This window comes from Crinia signifera, chromosome 8, assembly GCF_055691185.1.
Source record: "Crinia signifera chromosome 8, ASM5569118v1, whole genome shotgun sequence".
NCBI lineage: Eukaryota > Metazoa > Chordata > Amphibia > Anura > Myobatrachidae > Crinia > Crinia signifera.
In genome coordinates this window covers 69,712,739-69,734,792 of record NC_139224.1, presented here as the reverse complement: position 1 = coordinate 69,734,792, position 22,054 = coordinate 69,712,739, and the positions used below count along the sequence as shown (strand labels likewise).

The following is a 22,054-nucleotide window of genomic DNA, read 5'->3' as shown; positions in this document are numbered from 1 at the left end:
AAACATTTTCCTTACTCTCAGCCTATGTTAATAGTATTTCTTTACTTCAGCCTAGGGTCAACTTTGTGTTCAGGTGTATTAGGGTGCGGTTTTTAGACATCCAGAAGACCCTCCCTCTCAGCTATAGTACAGGGTGCTGACTCAGCGGCTGTCACTGCAGAGAGAGCCAGACAACACTGGAGCAGCCGAGCAGTATGTGTGAATGAAATCGAAATGTAAAAGGGGTGTTTAATAAAAGGTTACTGCTTCGGGTGTTTGTCTCCTTATTTGCACATTCTTTTTACAGGTGAACTATTAGACCCAGGGAGCACATTAATATTTATTTATTAACAGTTTCTTATATAGCGCAGCAGATTCCATTGCGCTTTACAATTGTAAACAGAGATAAAACAAATTGGGTAACAACAGACAGACTTGGAGGTAAGAGGGCCCTGCTGCAAGCTTAGAATCTATAGGGACATAGGAGGGAAACACAAGGACAGGCACCAGTAATATTAGAGCAGTCCCACCAAGTTTCAAGTCCAGAAGGGAAGCTATAGAATACATAAGTGCCTCAGAGGGTTATGCGTGTGGAACTTAAATATGATAGGCTTGCCTGAAGAGCTGAGTTTTCAGGGAACGCTTGAAAGTTTGGAGGCTAGTGGAGTGTCTTATTATACGTGGAACGGCATTCCATAGGATGGGAGCAGCCCGATGAAAGTCCTGTAATAGTGAATGGGAGCTAGTGATCCGCGCAGAACAGAGATGCAGATCTTCCTTAGAGCAGAGTGGTCGAGATGGGAGATATTTTGTGATAAGTAAAGAGATATATGCTGGTGCAATATAGTTAATAGCTTTATTTGCGTGTAGAAGTGTTTTATATTGAATACAGTAAAATACAGGCAACCAATGGAGGGACTGGCAGAGCGGATCAGCAGACGATGAGCGTCTTGCTAGGCAGAGCGTGATCAACAGTGTCAAACACAGCCAAGAGATCTAGAAGAATAAGACTTGTCAGTTACCAGATCATTCACCACTTTAGTCAGTGCTGTCTCAGTGGAGTGTTGGGAACAAAAGCCTGACTGAAGTGGGTCTAATAGGCTGTGAGAGTTAAGAAAGTGTTTGATGCGAGAGTAGACAAGTCTCTCGCTTAGCATGGGAGCTGAGAGATAGTTAGAGAGACAGTTAGGGTCAGAATTGTGTTTTTTCAGATGTGAGTAATCACTGCATGTTTGAACAGAGATGGAAAAGTACCAGTAGTGAGAGAGAGATTGCAGATTTTAGTTAAGATTGGGATAAGCACAGGAGATAGAGTTTTAATGACTTGTGCAGGTATAGGATCAAGAGGAGAGGTAGTGGAGTAGGAGGATAAGAAGAGTGTGGATACTTCCTGTTTATTTGTGGGCTCAAATGAAGAGAAAGTGCCAGAGGGTGCAGGTGGGGAAAAAAAAGTGAGTTAGAGGTTGAGGAAGAGCATACCATTTCATCTCGGATGTTATCAATCTTGTCCTTAAAAGTAGGAGACAAGTTCTTGTGCACTGATGTAGACTGTGGGGAAGGAGGGGGAGGGTACAGAAGAGATTTAAAAGGTGTTAAAAAGTCGCTTAGGGTTGGTGGCATGAGAAGAGATGAGAGATTGGATGTATGTTTGTTTGGCAGTGTCCAAAGCATTGCAGTAGGAGTGGTAGCTAGTCTTATATGTGAGGAAATCAGTCATATTACGAGATTTACTCCATTGGGGTTCTACTTTACGTGACTGATTTCGAAGTTGTCTTGTTATTTTTGGAGTGCCACAGTTGGCATCTAAGCCTGCTTGGAGTGTAATGGGAAGCTGGAGCCACTTCATCAAGGGCTATTTCAAGAGTCTTGTACATGTGGAAAACAGTAGAGTCAGGAGAGGTAAATGTAGAAATCAGTGAGAGCTGTTGTTGCAGATAGCTGGAAAGTTGCGAGTTTGAGTAGACTTGCATGATTTCAGTGTCAGTGAGCTTGGGGTAAAGGAGGAGAGCAAGAGGGTGATGAGATTGTGATCAGAGAGAGGGAAGGGAGTGTTAGTAAAATCAGAGACTGAGCACAGCATGGTGAAAACAAGGTCAAGGCAGTGGCCTTCCTCATGAGTAGAGGAGTCAGACCACTGGGAGAGGCAGAGAGAGGAGGTTAGAGAGATGAGTTTTGAAGCATGCAGAGATGGTGGACTGTCAATAGCAATATTTAAGTCACCCAGGATGATGGTGGAGATGTCAGAAGATAAGAAGTGTGGAAGCCAGGCAGAGAAATCTTCCAGAAATAGAGAAAGGGGAAAAAATCCTAATAGAGTGAACTTCAAATGTAAATATAGGAACTGGTGGTAGAACTGAGTGTGTAAAGAATTGGGACAGAAATATAAATACCCCACCTCTTCTACAATTACCAGGCCTGGAGGTGTGAGTAAAGTGGAAACCACCATGTGACAGTGCTGCAGGTGAGGCTGTGTCTGAGTGTGTGAGCCATGTTTCTGTAACAGCCAGCAGGTTGAAGTTGTGAGAGATGAAGATGTTGTGGATGGATGTTAATTTGTTGCAAACAGAGCGTGCATTCAATAGGGCACATATAAGTTGTTTGGTGGGTGGCGGGAAGCATGTGATATTTATGAGGTTAGCTGAAATTCTATAAGGCTCACAACCAGTTACACTTGAGTAGGACAGGTGGTTGGGGGCATGGGTTTGGTGAGATGTCACCAGCTAATAAGATTAGAAAGGAGAGATAGATATAGGGCCCTCCTACCATCAAGTCTGTCTGTTTTTATCCAGTTTGTTTTATCACGGTCTACTATTGTAAAGCGCAACGGAATCTGCTGCGCTATATAAGAAACCGTTAATAAATAAATAAATATAGGTGGATGTTTGTGGTTTTTTATATTGGTGGTGAGAAGTGGATGTGAAAGTAAATGTAGAGAGGTAAGTAAAGAGCTCATGAGTGTTTATAAGAGGGGAGTGAATAATAGAAGAGGCAATGTGCACAGAGTGGTGTGTCAGATAGATTATAGGATGGTTGGAGTTTGGTGAGAATTCCATGTAATGAAATGAGAAGCAGCAGTTTGGTGAGCATGATGTGATTGTATGTCCAGAATGTTAGAGACAGGGTTAGGTAGAGAGGATAAGTTGACTAATGATGTGTAATAAGTATTGGAAGCAGCGGGCAGATGGATAACAGGTCTGCCAGACATCAACTAATCCTAGTTCAGCTATAAGGTGGGCAAAGGGTGTAGCTCCAGCCTGACCCCCCACCAGTGAGGGGCGCCACCTATCCAAGCTGTCATGCTCTGCATTGCTCTCCATGGTTTTCTCTCAAAATCAGTCTCCTCTCTCTCTCTCCCTGAAACTCAGCCCTCTATACACATTTCTGTCTCCATTATACATGACCCTCTTATTAACACTCATGAGATTTTTACATATCTCTCTACATTAACAATAACATCCACAAACTGTCGCCATAAACAACATTCACAAACCACCTGCAGCTACACCTATCTTTCTCTACTGCTTCTATTAGCTGGTGACATTTCACTTAATCCAGGCCCCAGCTGCTTGCCCCAGCTGCTTACCCCGCTCGTAGGCACCTAATTCTCAGGAACATAGTAATCCAGCCAACCTCATAAACATCAAATGCCTCCCTTCATCCCCCAAATCACTAAAATGTGCGTTATGGAATACACACTCCGTTGGCAACAAATTAACATCCATCCACGACCTCTTCATTTCAAACAACTTCAACCGGCTTGCTATAACAGAAACATGGCTCTCACAATCAGACGCAGTCTCCACTTCACACACACACACACACCCAGGCCTGGTGACAGCAGAGGAGGTGGGATAGGAATATTACTATCCTAATCCTTTACATACACAGCTCTTCCAGAGGTTCCATCACTCACATTCACATCATCTGAAGTACATTCCATCAGAACTTACACTCCTTTCTCACTGCGTGTTGCAGCTATCTATCGCCCACCTGGGCAACCGCATACCTCCCAACATGACCCTCTCCAGGAGGGAGGGACATATTGTTCTCTTTCTGGACTTCCCTCTGAATGAATAACTGCCATCACCTGAGTTAAAAAACACCTTTCTTATCAATTACCCTGTTCAGCACAGGTTATAGCAATCATGCATTAAGAGGGAAGTCCAGAAACAGAGCATTGTGTCCCTCCTGGAGGGGGTCATGTTGGGAGGTATGCAACCAACATGATTTCTGGAAGATATTTCTGCCTGGCTCCTTCACTTCCTTTCCTCTGACATCTCAACCATCATCATGGGTGACTTCAACATTGCTATTGATAGCCCAAAATCTGCTGCCCATGCCTCCAAACTACTCTCTCTAACCTCCTCTCTCAGCCTCTCCCAATGGACTGACTCCTCTAAAAATCGGGATGGCCACTGCCTTGATCTGGTATTCACTAAGCTGTGCTCAGTTTCTGAATTCACCAATACTCCTTTCCCTCTCTCCGATCACAACCTTATCTCCTGCATGCTGTCCTGTAGTACTTCTAACTCAAAAACACAGAAATCATTTCTTCCACCTCAAGCACACAGAAATATAAATGATATTAATTTTCAAGTACTCTCCTCCTGTTATGCATTCCTATGCTCAAATATGGTGTACACCACGAAAGGGGTACAGACGATACACACAAGGAGCAATATGGGACGACTCACGCACACAGAATGGGTACAGTGCATAAACAGATAGTGAGTAAGTAACAATATAACACAAACTGGGAAGTACACACTACCTACTCAGAAGGTAGTGGGTTAACTTACAGACACAAACGAAAACTAGGGAGCCGAGGGCTCTATAGACAGAATGTCTCACTAGCGTAGAGTATATATATGCTCAGCTGTAATAAAGCAGAAATAGTGGAGTGAGATGTTATGCTTCAACATGTGGATAGCAACTGAAGTGTGGTTGCAACCTCTGAACCCCGGAGGGTTACAAGCAAATAAGGCTAGCAGCTCCTAGGTCATAGATGAGAATAAGAACCGTAGGAGTGTAGCCACAGGCCTAGCCTCACTTGCAGTACACCGGTTCAGCTTACTGCCACTAAGCTGACACCTGGAAGCACTACACAATGAGGAAGGACAAGACAGGTCTAGGAGAACAGCCACAGACTTACTGGATCCACAGTGTGGAACAGGGACCCCAGCAAATCAAATGGCCGAGTCCCGTATACTGCTAGGTCTGGATCAGACGGATAGAACATGGTATTCCAGGACCTATTTGGCAGTAAACTAGCAAGCAATACAGAATACAATACAGTTCTAACTAACTGGTATTTCTCAGGAACAGGCTCACTGACTATCTAACTTATGCTGGGTACACACCAGGACGACTAGGGCCCGATCAGCACAATCTAGATCCGATTCCGATCAATTGGATGCAGATTGTGTGCTGATTGGGCCCTTTTCTGAGCTGGTGTGGAGCGATTCCGATCCGATGCGCGGTCCCGCGGGTCGGTCGGTCGTTATTGAGATCCTACCTGCTGCAGGTAGGATCTCAATGACGACCATACAACCGGGTGCGGGTCGCCATCGGATCGGACCCGCTCACGGTGCACATCGTGAGCGGGTCGTGCCCTCCCGCGTCATCGTGAGCGGGTCGGACGAGACACTGACGACCTGCTCACGATGTGCATCGTGAGCAGGTCGTCCTGGTGTGTACCCTACATAAGATTCAGCAGAAAGTGGCCGACGCCCGCACAGGATGTTTATACCAGAAGCAGAGTGCTGGGCCGGCCCACTGCTGCTGCTGCTAAGCATGCCACGCCTCCAGCCTGTGTCCCTGTACAGCGTGCCTCCCGGTTGTCATGGCGATACGGCCGCACAGGGGAGGGGAGCCTAACACCTCCTCACGGCAACAACAGCTTGCTCCTATTTCTGCATTCACTACTCCTGAGATGGCAGTATCAAACCTAAACCTAACTCTCAAAACAGCCCTGGATGAAGTGGCTCCAGTAACTCACCACACTCCACATAGGCCTAGACGCCAACCGTGGCACACTAAATTAACGAGACACCTACAAAATATCTCACGCAAAGCTGAGAGTAAATGGTGTAAAACTCACAGTCTAATGAATTTTTTTTACATATAAGACTATCTACCAGTCCTATAGTTATGCCCTGGAAACTGCCAAACAAACATATTTCCAAACTCTCATTTCTGCTCAAGCTTCTGACCCAAAACGTCTTTTTAATGCATTTAAATCCCTATTCAACCCTCCCTCACCCAAGCCACTAACCACTATCCATGCACAAGATCTTGCTTCCTACTTCAGGGATGAGATTGACAAGATCAGAGATGAATTAGTATGCTCCAACTCAGTTGGTCATATGCTCAATTCCATACCTGAGCCCTCTGACGCATTTACTTCATTTGATCCCACGAATGAAAATGAAGAATCTGCACTTTTCTCTTCCTCCCACTCCTCTTGACCCTATACCCTCGCAAATAAGTAAATCTCTGTCTCCTGTGCTCATCCCAATCTTAACTAAAATCTGTAACCTCTTTCTCTACTGATGTCTTTCCTTCATTGTTCAAACACACAGTTATTACTCCGATTCTGAAAAAACAAAATTCTGATCCAAGATCTCTTTCAAACTACCGTCCCGTTTCTCCACCTACATGCACCTCCATACTACTTGAAAGACTAGCCTACACTCGCCTTACATACTTTCTTACCTCGCACAACTTAATGGACCCGCATCAGTCAGGCTTTCGTGCCCAACACTCCACAGAGACAGCACTGACTAAAGTTGTGAATGATCTGGGCACTGCTAAGTATAAAGGCCACTATTCACTACTAATTCTTCTAGATCTCTCTGCTGCTTTTGACACTGTTGACCACACACTTCTCATACATACAAACATTATAATCCATAGGTTTTAACCCCCTTCCTGACACAGCCAGTTTTTGCCTTCCTGACAGAGCCCTTTTTTTCAAATCTGACATGTATCACTTAAGTGGGGATAACTTTTTTTTGCTTTTACTTATCCCAGTGATTTTGAGATTGTTTTCTCGTGACACATTGTACTTCAAATTAGTGGTAAATTTGGGTCGATACAGTCTGTGTTTTTTTGTGAAAAATACCAAAATGTCTTGTGGGTGTACCCTGAGGTGCTTTCACACAGCTTATACATTTTTATGCCATACCTTGCCCTCTTACTGGGAAGGTACTGGCGGAATTTAACCTTTCCTTTAAAATGTATAAGGGACTCGTCTATGCAAATGAATTTATCTGGGATGTACATCTCTTCAAATTTGGCACTGAAATGATCAATGACCGGCCTGACTTTGAATAGCCGGTCAAAGGTGGGATCATCTCTGGGTGGGCACAGTGTATTATCGGTGTAATGTAAAAATTTAAGGATTATCTCAAAACGAGTCCGGGTCATGGCCATACGGTAAAGTGGGGTGCTGTACAGAACATCTGTACTCTAATATTGCCTAATTTCTGGCTTTTTTACTATGCCCATATGAAACACCAGACCCCAAAACATCATCATCTCTACTGCATCTACAGGGGTCCACCTAGCAAATGATGACGTGGGGTTTTGAGCAATAAACTGCTGGGCATATAAATTAGTTTGGTCCACCATTAAATTTATAAAATCATCAGAGAAAAATAATTTGAAAAAGTCAATTTCTCTGAGACCTGTGGAATCAAATTGGATTCCTGGGATGGCCAAAAACTCAGGAACCTGGGGCTCAAAATTGTCTGGTGGTGGGGTCCATACGGGATCAATCATTTGGGGGGGGTCTCAGCTGCTCTACGGGGGCGTCTTTGAGGGGGTCCCTCATCAGCAGAGGAGGAAGAGGAGCTTAAGGCGAATCCTTCAAATTCCCCGCTTGCATCACTGGCTGTGTCAGAGTCAGAGGCAAGCATGGCATATGCCTCCTCCGCTGAATACATTCTTCTGGATGACTGGGATGACATTTGGGATGACATTTGGGATGCCATTTTTATTTTTGTGTTTCTGTAAGTGTAATGTTTCAACACGTGTATAGTGTAGGGGGGGGGTACAAACTTTATTTCAACACGGGGGGTATGTAGTGTGTAGTGTGTATGTAGTGCAGAAAAAAAAAATACTTTATACAGGAATTTGATCCCAATTTAAAAAAAAAAAGGGGGGTTAAAAAAAAAAAAGGTCCTGCGCCAAAAATTGAGCACAGATGTTGGTCAGTAACGTCCGTCACTGAACAGAGCTCAAAGGCAACAGGACACCCACAAAAACAACGTGGGTGTAAAAACAAAAAAAAACAATAAAAAAAAAACTGCAGAAAAAAAATGATATCAACCTGTGCCAAAAATGCTGTTCAGTGATTGTACGTCACTGATCAGCGGCCACAGGACACCCACAAAAGCAACGTGGGTGTAAAAACAATTTAAAAAAAAATTTCCACAGCACTCTCCAAAAAAAAAACAATTTAAAAAAACTGCAGAAAAAAAAATGATATCAACCCTGTGCCAAAAATGCTGTTCAGTGATTGTACGTCACTGATCAGCGCTCAGCGGCCACAGGACACCCACACAAGCAACGTGGGTGTAAAAACAAAACCCCACTGCACTCTCCAAAAAAAAAAAAACTGCAGATCAGTGATGCAGTGATGCAACACTGATTAGCAGTGATGGGCAGCAGACACACAACCGGACAGGGTATATATATATATAAAAAAAAAACCCTGGACCCCCAAAAAGTTGCTGATTAATTAATTTAAACTGACCAGCACAAAAGGGGGGGCAGCAGGGGGGGCAGCAGTCAGTTGCACACGCAGCACAACCTTTGGTGCAACTGACAGGTATATATATAAAAAAAAAAAAAACCTGGACCCCCAAAAAGTTGCTGATCAGTTAATTAATCAGCACAATCAGCACAAAAGGGGGGGCAGCAGGGGGGGCAGCAGTCAGTTGCACAGGCAGCACAACCTTTGCTGCAACTGACAGGTATATATATATAAAAAAAAAACCTCTGCACCCCCAAAAAGTTGCTGATCACCTCAGTAATAGTGATCAGCACAAAAGGGGGTGCAGCAGACACAAAATATAGCACTCTCTATCACTCTCTATCACTCTCTGTCACTATCTGTCCCTATCTCTCACGATCTGTGACTCTATGACACTGCAGCAGCAGCACACACAGAAGTCACAAGATCCAGGAAGTATCCAGCTGCTGGCAGCACGCTACCAGCGGTGATCAGGTAAGTTTCAGGCAAGGATCAGGTATGTATCACGACAGATTGGCACGGTGACCGCTCTGCACGCAATTCCAGACCGGAATGGCGTCTGCAGTGCAGTCACCGGTAGTTTAAATCACGCGCCTTGGCTGTGATTGGTCCGTGGGTCCCACGGACCAATCACAGCCTTGGGGGCAGGTGGGGTGAGGTGTCGTCGTCACCGATGACCCCCTCATGCCCCCTGACGCCCGGCGGTGATTGACACCTGTGTTACCGAGCGTCTGATTCGCCGGTAACACAGGAAAACGCTGTGAATGGCTGTTCACACTGAACAGCCAAATCACAGCCCCCCCTGGGCATGCAGGGACATGTCTGCTGTCAGGGACAGCAGACATCGTCCCTCTGTCCCCGCGTCTATAGATGCGGGGACAGTTTAAAGTCATGACGTATATATACGTCATGTGTCGGGAAGTACATCCCGGCCATGACGTATATATACGTCAAATGTCGGGAAGGGGTTAAAGACACAGCCCTTACTTGGTTCTCATCCAAACCTATCTAACCGCTCCTTTAGTGTTCGTTTCTCTGATTCTACCTCCTCTTTGCTACCTCTTTCAGTTGGAGTACCTCAGGGTTCAGTTTTAGGTACTCTGCTTTTCTCAATCTATACCTCATCTCTTGACAAACTAATCGGCTCCTTTGGAAACGTAGATCTGAAACTGAACCTGTGTGGTCTACAGTTATTTGAAAGACGTCCGAGTAATGCCCACCTACAAGCGTGAATATGCGAACCCTGGCAAAGGCCTCGACTAGGGAAGGCACTGGGTGCATCTACTTAGATTTCGAGTAAAGGAGTGCCGGCTTTTCTTATAATAGATTATTATACATAGATATAGATATAGATTATATACATCCAGATTGTATCAGCACTCCTTATATTGAACGCAGTAATGCCTAGGTGCCTCTTCTTGTGCTCCCACACAATGTATAGGTCAGCTGAATTGAGAGGAGCACTCACAGGACTTCACAGCAAACTAATCCACAGACAACAAGATCTAAGCAACGTTTCGGTACTTAATAGAACCGTTATCAAGCTTGAAAAAAATTTGGCTGAAATATATATATACATATAACAGGGAGGCAGGCACTCAGGTCTGAGGGTAATGTCCAGGTGACTTGCTCCGGTGCCCTCTTGCAGGAGGGTGTGAATCCTCAAGGGATATAAAGTTGGAATGAGCGGCACTCAGAGGCTATAAGAACGGTGAAACCAAGTGGAATATTTATTCCATGTGCAGAGACCATACATTTCGGAGCTCGCAGGCTCCTTCGTCAGTGGAGTGTAAGCACAACAAATAATACATACAAGTGAAATATATAGGAGACTTACCCGCCCCCATGACGTCCCGTTCGTGGCTTCCGGGTTGGTGCAGTCATCGGCGCAGGTTCGATGGTCGCGATGTTGACCTGCGCATCGTCACTGATGCGCGCTCCCGGCGGCCGGCTGTGGGATCACGTGGGGCGGCTACATGCTGCAAGACACAATCAGAGTGACATGGCCTTATAAACATTGTATATAGTGGCATAAAATTAAACAACCAGTGCAGTGCCAACAAATTAGTTTCCATGTACAAAATAAAGCTTAGGGGAAACTGAAAAAATAAACGTGAAAAAGAAAAAACATGATGCTCGGTTGTGATAAAGAAATATATGTGATGTGATGCTGCCATCTACTGGGCAGTGGGTGTATAAAACAGAAATACATGACAATACTACATGAACAGTGTTAAAATAATGCAAACAGCATCCACAGGTGACATGTACCCAAACAGCAGGCTATGCTTACGCCAATAAAGATCTGCTGGTCAGCTATGAGGAATATCCTAAAGAGTATATGGTATTCCACAACACAGAAGGGGCATCATGTATGCGTGCGTACGCTGGCACAGAAGTGTCAACAATGGGGAAAGACATCTAGGTATAACGAAAGCACCACAATTCCCACAGTAATGGTGGGATCCCCTGGAAAGGGAGTAATAATCATAAAGCAGGTAGTGGTTAGCCACCTGCTGGGAGCAAGGGACAGAGCCTAAAGACTGCGGGGAGGGCACCTAACCCAGCCTGGGTCGGACCAATGCAGCATGGGAAGGTAATGAAACAGATATTTATAAGAAGTTGTGAAGGCCGAGATTCTAATTAAGCCCTCTGGGTTGTAGGGAATCTAGCTTGTAAATCCATTGGGATTCAAGCTGTAACAGCTTTCTTGATCTATTGCCCCCTCTAACGGAGAAAGGTACATGGTCCACTATCTTATAGCGCAGAGTCGCCATGCCATGTTTAAATGTGGCGAAATGGCGAGCCACAGGCTGCTCGTTTTTGCCAGAACTTAGGGCTGCACGTATGGCACAACGGTGTTGGGCCATTCTAACCTTAAAGGTGCAATCCGTTTTCCCCACGTAATACAAGCCGCAGGGGCAGATGATGACATACACAATAAATTTAGATGTGCACATCAAGGGCCAGCGTATTTTGAATTTTTGCCCAGTGTGGGGATGTTGTATAATCGTGCTGGGTGTAAGTGAACTGCACGTGGTGCATCCCAGGCAACGATAGCACCCATTGGCCCGCTGTCTAGTACCCGATGGCTGAGAATGGAATGTGGAAATGTCCAATTTAACCAATCGATCTTTCAGGTTACTGCTACGTTTATAGCTAGGCAGTAATCTGGTGGTTTTAAGGCTAACCACTACCTGCTTTATAATTATTACTCCCTTTCCAGGGGAACCCACCATTACTGTGGGAATTGTGGTGCTTTCGATATACCTAGATGTCTTTCCCCATTGTTGACACTTCTGTGCCAGCGTACGCACGCATACATGATGCCCCTTCTGTGTTGTGGAATACCATATACTCTTTAGGATATTCCTCATAGCTGACCAGCAGATCTTAATTGGCGAAAGCATAGCCTGCTGTTTGGGTACATGTCACCTGTGGATACAGATGGCAGGGACAGTCCCTTAACGCTGTTTGCATTATTTTAACACGGTTCATGTAGTATTGTCATGTATTTCTGTTTTATACACCCACTGCCCAGTAGATGGCAGCATCACATCACATATATTTCTTTATCACAACCGAGCATCATGTTTTTTCTTTTTCACGTTTATTTTTTCAGTTTCCCCTAAGCTTTATTTTGTACATGGAAACTAATTTGTTGGCACTGCACTGGTTGTTTAATTTTATGCCACTATATACAATGTTTATAAGGCCATGTCACTCTGATTGTATCTTGCAGCATGTAGCCGCCCCACGTGATCCCACAGCCGGCCGCCGGGAGCGCGCATCAGTGACGATGCGCAGGTCAAGATCGCGACCATCGAACCTGCGCCGATGACGTCACAGAGACGACACCAACCCGGAAGCCGCAGATGGAAGCCACGAACGGGACGCCATGGGGGCGGGTAAGTCTCCTATATATTTCACTTGTATGTATTATTTGTTGTGCTTACACTCCACTGACGGCGGAGCCTGCGAGCTCCGAAACGTATGGTCTCTGCACATGGAATAAATATTCCACTTGGTTTCACCGCGCTTATTCCAACGTTATAATATATATATATATATATATATATATATATATATATATATATATATATATATATATATATATATATATATATATATATATATATATATATATAATCTGGAAAGACCGCACTCTCACCCAACAAAGCAACACTTGGGGTGCCCGGCAAGGGTGCATGCAAAAGCATGTACCCAACTAATAGTCCAGGATCCACACTCAGTGTGGAAGCAGAGCACTCTCCAAAATCACAAATCAGCCTTGTGATTTAGATAAAATGATAATTTAATCCAATAGGTGCAGTTAGGCAATATACTTAAGAGTATGTATGCTCCAACGTTTCGGTCCCAACATGGACCTTTATCAAGGAGCCTATGGCATACAAAGGTTACAATCAGTAAATGCATGTATAAGCTGAAAAAAGAAAACATACATTTAAACTGGAAAAAAATGACATAGTTACGTTTTGCATCAAACTAGCATTCAGTCGACGGCGTGGGTATCAGCCTGGTGCAGGATAGGGTCAGCAAGCTAATCCAACTGCCCTCCTGTCCGGCTATTTATACCTGAGTGTGGGGTTAAGTGCTGGAGAGCGCCACAGACACAGGTCTGTGTAGCGCTATACGACTTCCGGTAAAACCAGAAGTTCAGCGGCCGAGAGCCGGCCACTGGAACGCACATTTGGAACGCACAGCTTCCGGGTTAGCCGGAGCTGTGAGCGATCGCCGTTATTAGGGTTAATTGGGCATGGTTCACAGTAATGAGGTTTTAGGTGCTATTATTGATACAGGACAAGCCCTATGGAGTAACATGCTGATAATTAGACTATATTCATAAACCATGTAGCGCTGTCAGTAGCGCGAGGTATAAAGCCAGGCCGATTAGCTGTATTTACCAGGGGGACAAGGGGTTAACGTGGTGACGTGATGAGGTGATGATTCAATTAATGTGTGTGATTATAGGAAATAAATGATGGTGACAGCGCAGTGGTAACGGTGCTCGCTAGGTACATGGACACAGATACATTCACACACACACATGCACAAACAAATGGATGTGCACATGAAGTGATGTGGATGCATATGTGCACATGTACTCGTGGGCCCGGGGGGTGCAGTGATTTATGAGGGTCGTAATATCAGGTGCTGGGGATAGATATTGGGGGTGTTTCATATTGGTGCAGTCATACCGGTGCTCGCTAGGTACATGGGGACAGATACACACATACACACGTGCACAAACACATAGATGTGCACATGAAGGTATGTGGGTGCATCCGTATGCCTGCACTCGTGGGCCCGGGGCGTGCTATGATATATGTAGCCACTGGGTGGTGGTGAGTGATATTAGGTGCTGGGGATGAATAATGGGGATTGTGTGTCTGAGTTGAAGTCAGAATAAGGGTGCATAAGGTGCTTTGTAATCGTGGGGTGTTGCGTTCCTTAAGGTAGCTATATTAATATTTTCATTTTCATTTTTTAGATAGGTAGGCTATAGGTCCTAATGTATCACTTGGTCGTACACAACAAGGGGGGATAATCAATGTAGAGACTGCAGTGAAACAAAATACAGAAACCAAAATATCAAAAACAACAGCAGAAAAGCAAAAAAGCAAAAAAAAGAAGGGAAAGGCATGTGCATAGATTATTTGACAAACAACTGCTCAAGTACAGGTAAATTCAGGTATTATTCATCTTAAGAATATGGAAAGGGGATTGTTTTCGTTGAGTCCCTTGGGAGCTAAGGTGTCCAGCCTGTGGATCCACCTGCTTTCCAATTTTCTCAGGATCAATCCTCGGTCTCCTCCACGGGGGGGTGGGGGTACCCAGTCAATGATGCGGCAGCGTAAACTTGAGTTCTGGTGTCCTGCAGACAGAAAGTGGCGTGGTATAGGTAGTTCGGCTTTTTTGAGTTCAAGTGCGGCCCTGATGGAGTTGCGATGATTCGCCATTCTCTCCCGGAATTTTCTGGTTGTCATGCCTACGTAGGCTAGGCCGCAAGGACAGTTTAAAAAGGTAAATTACGTGATCCATGTTTTATTGGTCGACCGGTTTGGGGATGTGGGAAGGTTGGGCCTGGTGTGAGACTGTTGCAGGTTGTACAGCCGGTGCATCGGAAGCAGCCCGGTCTTTTTTGAGTATAACCAGGTAGTATTGGTGTCAGTCTGGGGGCTCATAGTGGGACGCATGAGAAGCTCCTTCAAGTTTGGTCCCTTCTTGAAGGCCACCATGGGGGGCCCAAAGTTATGCATCTTAAGGGTGTGGTCTGAAGCCACAATAGGCCAGTGCTTTCTGAGGCTCTGTTGAATTGTAGCAGAGGCATGGTCATATTTATTTACAAAGACCATCCTTTTGGGTTTGGGCGTCTGTGTGGTCATTCGGGGTTCGCTCATATTATTTCTGGCCTTGATCAGGCAGCGGTCGAGTGTAGTTCTTGAGTATCCTCGTTGCTTGAATCTTTCAGTCATTTCGTTCAGTTGGGGCTCCATGTTGGTGATGTCTGTATTGTTCCGCATGACTCGCATGTATTGCGAAATCGGGAGGTGTTCTTTTAAAGCTGGTGGATGCTGGCTTGAAGTGTGGAGAAGCGTATTTCGGTCTGTGTCCTTACGGTAAAGACTTGTTTGTAACCTGCCATCAATTATTTGAACCTTGATGTCGAGAAAATTAATCGATGAGGTGTGTGAATTTTATGGGGTGGTCTTTGGAATTCAGGGATTTGACCATGTCGGAGAATTCATCTGTTGTGCCTGCCCATAGCAGGAAGACGTCATCTATAAATCTCCTGTAGAATCTGATCTGTTCATGATATTGAGGTAAGATGTGTTCATTCTCGTAATCAAACATATACAAGCCTGCATATGAGGGTGCTAGGTTCGACCCCATTGCGGTGCCGGACACCTGGATATAGTACTGTTTCTGGTAGGCAAAGTGGTTGCAATGCAGGATGGTGTCGGCCAATTCAACCAGGTAGTCAGTCGGAGGTGTGAGTACAGATCGTTCATCCAGTTTGGATCGTAGGGCTCGGAGGCCATCAGAGTGAGGTATCACCGTGTATAGTGAGTTCACGTCCATGGTGGCTAGGTAAACTCGGCTGGTGGAGATGTCGATCATTCTCAGTTGATCAATGAAATCGGAAGTATCCCTGATGTAGGTGTTGCTGGAGATGACCAGTGGTTGTAGATAGTTGTCGACGAAGATGGCTAGTGGTTGCAATAGGGATGCCCTTGCCGAGATAATGGGCCTGCCTGGCGGGTGAGAGTGGGATTTATGGACCTTGGGGAGGGTGTAAATAATGGGGCACACTGGGTGTTCTACCATCAGGTATTCAAGTGTGTCCTTTGAGATCCAGCCGTTGTTAAATCCTTTTTTGAGGAGTGCATCAATGATGCGCTTAAACTCTGGTATGGGGTTGTGTTGTACTAATTTGTACGTGTGGGTGTCCCCTAGTTGACGGACCACTTCAGAGTGGTAGTCAGACCAATTTTGTACTACCACCGCACCCCCTTTGTCCGCTGGACGTATTACTAGGTTGGGGTTACCTTTAAGCTCTTTGAGGGCTGCCCGTTCACCTTTGGCGAGGTTGTCGTATTTAGGTTTGGCTGGGGCTTTTTGTATGTCCTTCTCAACCAGTCTGGTGAAGGTCTTTATGCTCGGGTTATGGGACATGGGATCGAACACAGAGGGTCTGTGGAATTTCGATCTCAGTTCTTCAGTCCGGGCGTCAGCAAATTGTTCATGGAGTCGGAGCTTACGGCTGAATTTGTAGATGTCTACAGCCGTGTCAAAGGTGTCATGGGGATGGGTGGGGACAAACGAGAGTCCCTTGGCTAGGAGAGTGGTCATGTCTGGGGTCAATGTGCTGTCGGAAAGATTGAATACTAGGTTTGCACCTGTTTCCGTATCCTTTTTCCGGAAACGACCACAGCGGGGGGGTGGTCGTTGCCCCTTCCTCGGGGTGGTCTGGGTGGCTTCACGGAACCACTTGGGCCTGGGCCTAAAAAATCAGATTGGGGTTCTGATAGTTCGTTCTCTGAGGCCGAAGTTGATGACCCAGTGTTGAACTGGTATGGGTTTCTTTGGCGCCTTGGGCGGTATGGGCGTTGTGGTCGGGTATTCCCTGAGTCGCCCGCTACCCACCGGTATACAGTGTGGTTGTTGTAGTCTGATGTGACTACTGAGAGCTTATTGCGCTTAAAAGAGATGAGGTCCTGTTTGTATGTGTCGATTTGGTTTTTGATTTTGTCAATCAGGTTGCAACTTTTATCTGCTTTAATGGTTGCTAGGTGGGCTGTGCCAAATTCGTCTATGTCATGCTTGACCTTCTTTAATTCTGCTCCTACCTCCTCGACCACTAGTATCATTAGGTCGAAGGAGCACTTATTAAGAACCCCACACCAGCGGCTGCAGAATGTGGGGTTCCGTCTCCCTATAGTTGGGACATTGGCGACCCTGAAGCCTCTGGGAATAAATTTCTTGCGGTGATATTCTGAGAGAAAGTGTCCGTGTAAGGACAAGTCGATTTCACGCTTTTTTAGCTTCAGTAGTCTTTGATAGAGGTCGGTAGGTGACTCGGTCGGGAGGGAGTCAAAGTCAGAGTGGTCGAAAAGGACCTTTTTGGCGTCGTCATCTGTCAATGAGATTATGCCATGCTCGGCTTGTGACAGTAAGTGGTCGTCAAGAAAACCCAATCCGCCTGTGGCCATACCGGTCAGGGGTTATGGGTAAAGTACGGAAAATAAACAAATAAATAAAGAAAGAAAGAAAGAAACTGCAGGGGAGTGGAGCAAACGGACGAGTTTACTCTCGGAGTGTATGGGGGGGGGGAAAAAGTGGGGAGGGGGTGAGGTTCCTGGTAAATACACTCGTGGGCAGCCGTATCAGGGCTGACGACTATGCCTATAGTACCAGGTCAAGTGTGGGTGTCAGGTCAAGAGGAAAAGATCCTAATAATCTAGATATCTGGAAAGACCGCACTCTCACCCAACAAAGCAACACTTGGGGTGCCCGGCAAGGGTGCATGCAAAAGCATGTACCCAACTAATAGTCCAGGATCCACACTCAGGGCCTTATTTTGGATCACTCTTTCTGACAAAATCCTTCTTAGATGGACAAAACCATGTGCACTGCAGGTGGGGCAGATGTTACTTGTGCAGAAAGAATTAGATTTGGGTGGGGTTTTACTTCAAAGTGAGATCTATATTGCAGTGTAAAAAAAAAGCAGTCTATATTTACCCTGCACAGAAACAAAATAACTCACCCAAATCTAATTCTCTCTGCATATTTTACATATGCCCCCCTGCAGTGCACATGGTTTTGTCCATCTAAGAAGGATTTTGTCAGAAAGAGTGAACCAAAATAAGGCCCTTAGTGTGGAAGCAGAGCACTCTCCAAAATCACAAATCAGCCTTGTGATTTAGATAAAATGATAATTTAATCCAATAGGTGCAGTTAGGCAATATACTTAAGAGTATGTATGCTCCGACGTTTCGGTCCCAACATGGACCTTTATCAAGGAGCCTATGGCATACAAAGGTTACAATCAGTAAATGCATGTATAAGCTGAAAAAAGAAAACATACATTTAAACTGGAAAAAATGACATAGTTACGTTTTGCATCAAACTAGCATTCAGTCAACGGCGTGGGTATCAGCCTGGTGCAGGATAGGGTCAGCAAGCTAATCCAACTGCCCTCCTGTCCGGCTATTTATACCTGAGTGTGGGGTTAAGTGCTGGAGAGCGCCACAGACACAGGTCTGTGTAGCGCTATACGACTTCCGGTAAAACCGGAAGTTCAGCGGCCGAGAGCCGGCCGCTGGAACGCACATTTGGAACGCACAGCTTCCGGGTTAGCCGGAGCTGTGCGCGATCACTGTTATTAGGGTTAATTGGGCATGGTTCACAGTAATGAGGTTTTAGGTGCTATTATTGATACAGGACAAGCCCTATGGAGTAACATGCTGATAATTAGACTATATTCATAAACCATGTAGCGCTGTCAGTAGCGCGAGGTATAAAGCCGGACCGATTAGCTGTATTTACCAGGGGGACAAGGAGTTAACGTGGTGACGTGAAGAGGTGATGATTCAATTAATGTGTGTGGTTATGTGATTAAAGGAAATAAATGATGGTGACAGCGCAGTGGTAACGGTGCTCGCTAGGTACATGGACACAGATACATTCACACACACACATGCACAAACAAATGGATGTGCACATGAAGTGATGTGGATGCATATGTGCACATGTACTCGTGGGCCCGGGGGGTGCAGTGATTTATGAGGGTCGTAATATCAGGTGCTGGGGATAGATATTGGGGGTGTTTCATATTGGTGCAGTCATACCGGTGCTCGCTAGGTACATGGGGACAGATACACACGTGCACAAACACATAGATGTGCACATGAAGGTATGTGGGTGCATCCGTATGCCTGCACTCGTGGGCCCGGGGGGTGCTATGATATATGTAGCCACTGGGTGGTGGTGAGTGATATTAGGTGCTGGGGATGAATAATGGGGATTGTGTGTCTGAGTTGAGGACCTCATCTCTTTTAAGCGCAATAAGCTCTCAGTAGTCACATCAGACTACAACAACCACACTGTATACCGGTGGCTAGCGGGCGACTCAGGGAATACCCGACCACAACGCCCATACCGCCCAAGGCGCCAGAGAAACCCATACCAGTTCAACACTGGGTCATCAACTTCGGCCTCAGAGAACGAACTATCAGAACCCCAATCTGATTTTTTAGGCCCAGGCCCAAGTGGTTCCGTGAAGCCACCCAGACCACCCCGAGGAAGGGGCAACGACCACACCCCCGCTGTGGTCGTTTCCGGGAAAAGGACACGGAAACAGGTGCAAACCTAGTATTCAATCTTTCCGACAGCACATTGACCCCAGACATGACCACTCTCCTAGCCAAGGGACTCTCGTTTGTCCCCACCCATCCCCATGACACCTTTGACACGGCTCTAGACATCTACAAATTCAGCCGTAAGCTCCGACTCCATGAACAATTTGCTGACGCCCGGACTGAAGAACTGAGATCGAAATTCCACAGACCCTCTGTGTTTGATCCCATGTCCCATAACCCGAGCATAAAGACCTTCACCAGACTGGTTGAGAAGGACATACAAAAAGCCCCAGCCAAACCTAAATACGACAACCTCACTAAAGGTGAACGGGCAGCCCTCAAAGAGCTTAAAGGTAACCCCAACCTAGTAATACGTCCAGCGGACAAAGGGGGTGCGGTGGTAGTACAAAATTGGTCTGACTACCACTCTGAAGTGGTCCGTCAACTAGGGGACACCAACACGTACAAATTAGTACAACACAACCCCATACCAGAGTTTAAGCGCATCATTGATATCCAGGTGTCCGGCACCGCAATGGGGTCGAACCTAGCACCCTCATATGCAGGCTTGTATATGCTCGATTACGAGAATGAACACATCTTACCTCAATATCGTGAACAGATCAGATTCTACAGGAGATTTATAGATGACGTCTTCCTGCTATGGGCAGGCACAACAGATGAATTCTCCGACATGGTCAAATCCATGAATTCCAAAGACCACCCCATAAAATTCACACACCTCATCGATGGTGAATCGATTAATTTTCTCGACATTAAGGTTCAAATAATTGATGGCAGGTTACAAACAAGTCTTTACCGTAAGGACACAGACCGAAATACGCTTCTCCACACTTCAAGCCAGCATCCACCAGCTTTAAAAGAACACCTCCTGATTTCGCAATACATGCGAGTCATGCGGAACAATACAGACATCACCAACATGGAGCCCCAACTGAACGAAATGACTGAAAGATTCAAGCAACGAGGATACTCAAGAACTATACTCGACCGCTGCCTGATCAAGGCCAGAAATAATATGAGCGAACCCCGAATGACCACACAGACGCCCAAACCCAAAAGGATGGTCTTTGTAAATAAATATGACCATGCCTCTGCTACAATTCAACAGAGCCTCAGAAAGCACTGGCCTATTGTGGCTTCAGACCACACCCTTAAGATGCATAACTTTGGGCCCTCCATGGTGGCCTTCAAGAAGGGACCAAACTTGAAGGAGCTTCTCATGCGTCCCACTATGAGCCCCCAGACTGACACCAATACTACCTGGTTATACTCAAAAAGACCGGGCTGCTTCCGATGCACCGGCTGTACAACCTGCAACAGTCTCACACCAGGCCCAACCTTCCCACATCCCCAAACCGGTCGACCAATAAAAATTAAATACCGTCTCCACTGTAACATGGATCACGTAATTTACCTTTTTAAACTGTCCTTGCGGCCTAGCCTACGTAGGCATGACAACCAGAAAATTCCGGGAGAGAATGGCGAATCATCGCAACTCCATCAGGGCCGCACTTGAACTCAAAAAAGCCGAACTAACTATACCACGCCACTTTCTGTCTGCAGGACACCAGAACTCAAGTTTACGCTGCCGCATCATTGACTGGGTACCCCCACCCCCCCCCCGTGGAGGAGACCGAGGATTGATCCTGAGAAAATTGGAAAGCAGGTGGATCCACAGGTTGGACACCTTAGCTCCCAAGGGACTCAACGAAAAAAATCCCCTTTCCATATTCTTAAGATGAATAATACCTGAATTTACCTGTACTTGAGCAGTTGTTTGTCAAATAATCTATGCACATGCCTTTCCCTTCTTTTTTTGCTTTTTTGCTTTTCTGCTGTTGTTTTTGATATTTTGGTTTCTGTATTTTGTTTCACTGCAGTCTCTACATTGATTATCCCCCCTTGTTGTGTACGACCAAATGATACATTAGGACCTATAGCCTACCTATCTAAAAAATGAAAATATTAATATAGCTACCTTAAGGAACGCAACACCCCACGATTACAAAGCACCTTATGCACCCTTATTCTGACTTCAACTCAGACACACAATCCCCATTATTCATCCCCAGCACCTAATATCACTCACCACCACCCAGTGGCTACATATATCATAGCACCCCCCGGGCCCACGAGTGCAGGCATACGGATGCACCCACATACCTTCATGTGCACATCTATGTGTTTGTGCACGTGTGTATGTGTGTATCTGTCCCCATGTACCTAGCGAGCACCGGTATGACTGCACCAATATGAAACACCCCCAATATCTATCCCCAGCACCTGATATTACGACCCTCATAAATCACTGCACCCCCCGGGCCCACGAGTACATGTGCACATATGCATCCACATCACTTCATGTGCACATCCATTTGTTTGTGCATGTGTGTGTGTGAATGTATCTGTG

The 22,054-nt window shown here is 45.7% G+C and overlaps 1 protein-coding gene across 8 annotated transcripts in view; it reads right to left on the bottom strand.

Annotated features, from left to right (window-relative positions):
• CENPM (centromere protein M) overlaps positions 1 to 22,054 on the bottom strand; it is a 106,502-nt gene that overhangs the window by 73,350 nt on the left and 11,098 nt on the right. The gene's annotated exons all lie outside the window — the stretch shown is intronic.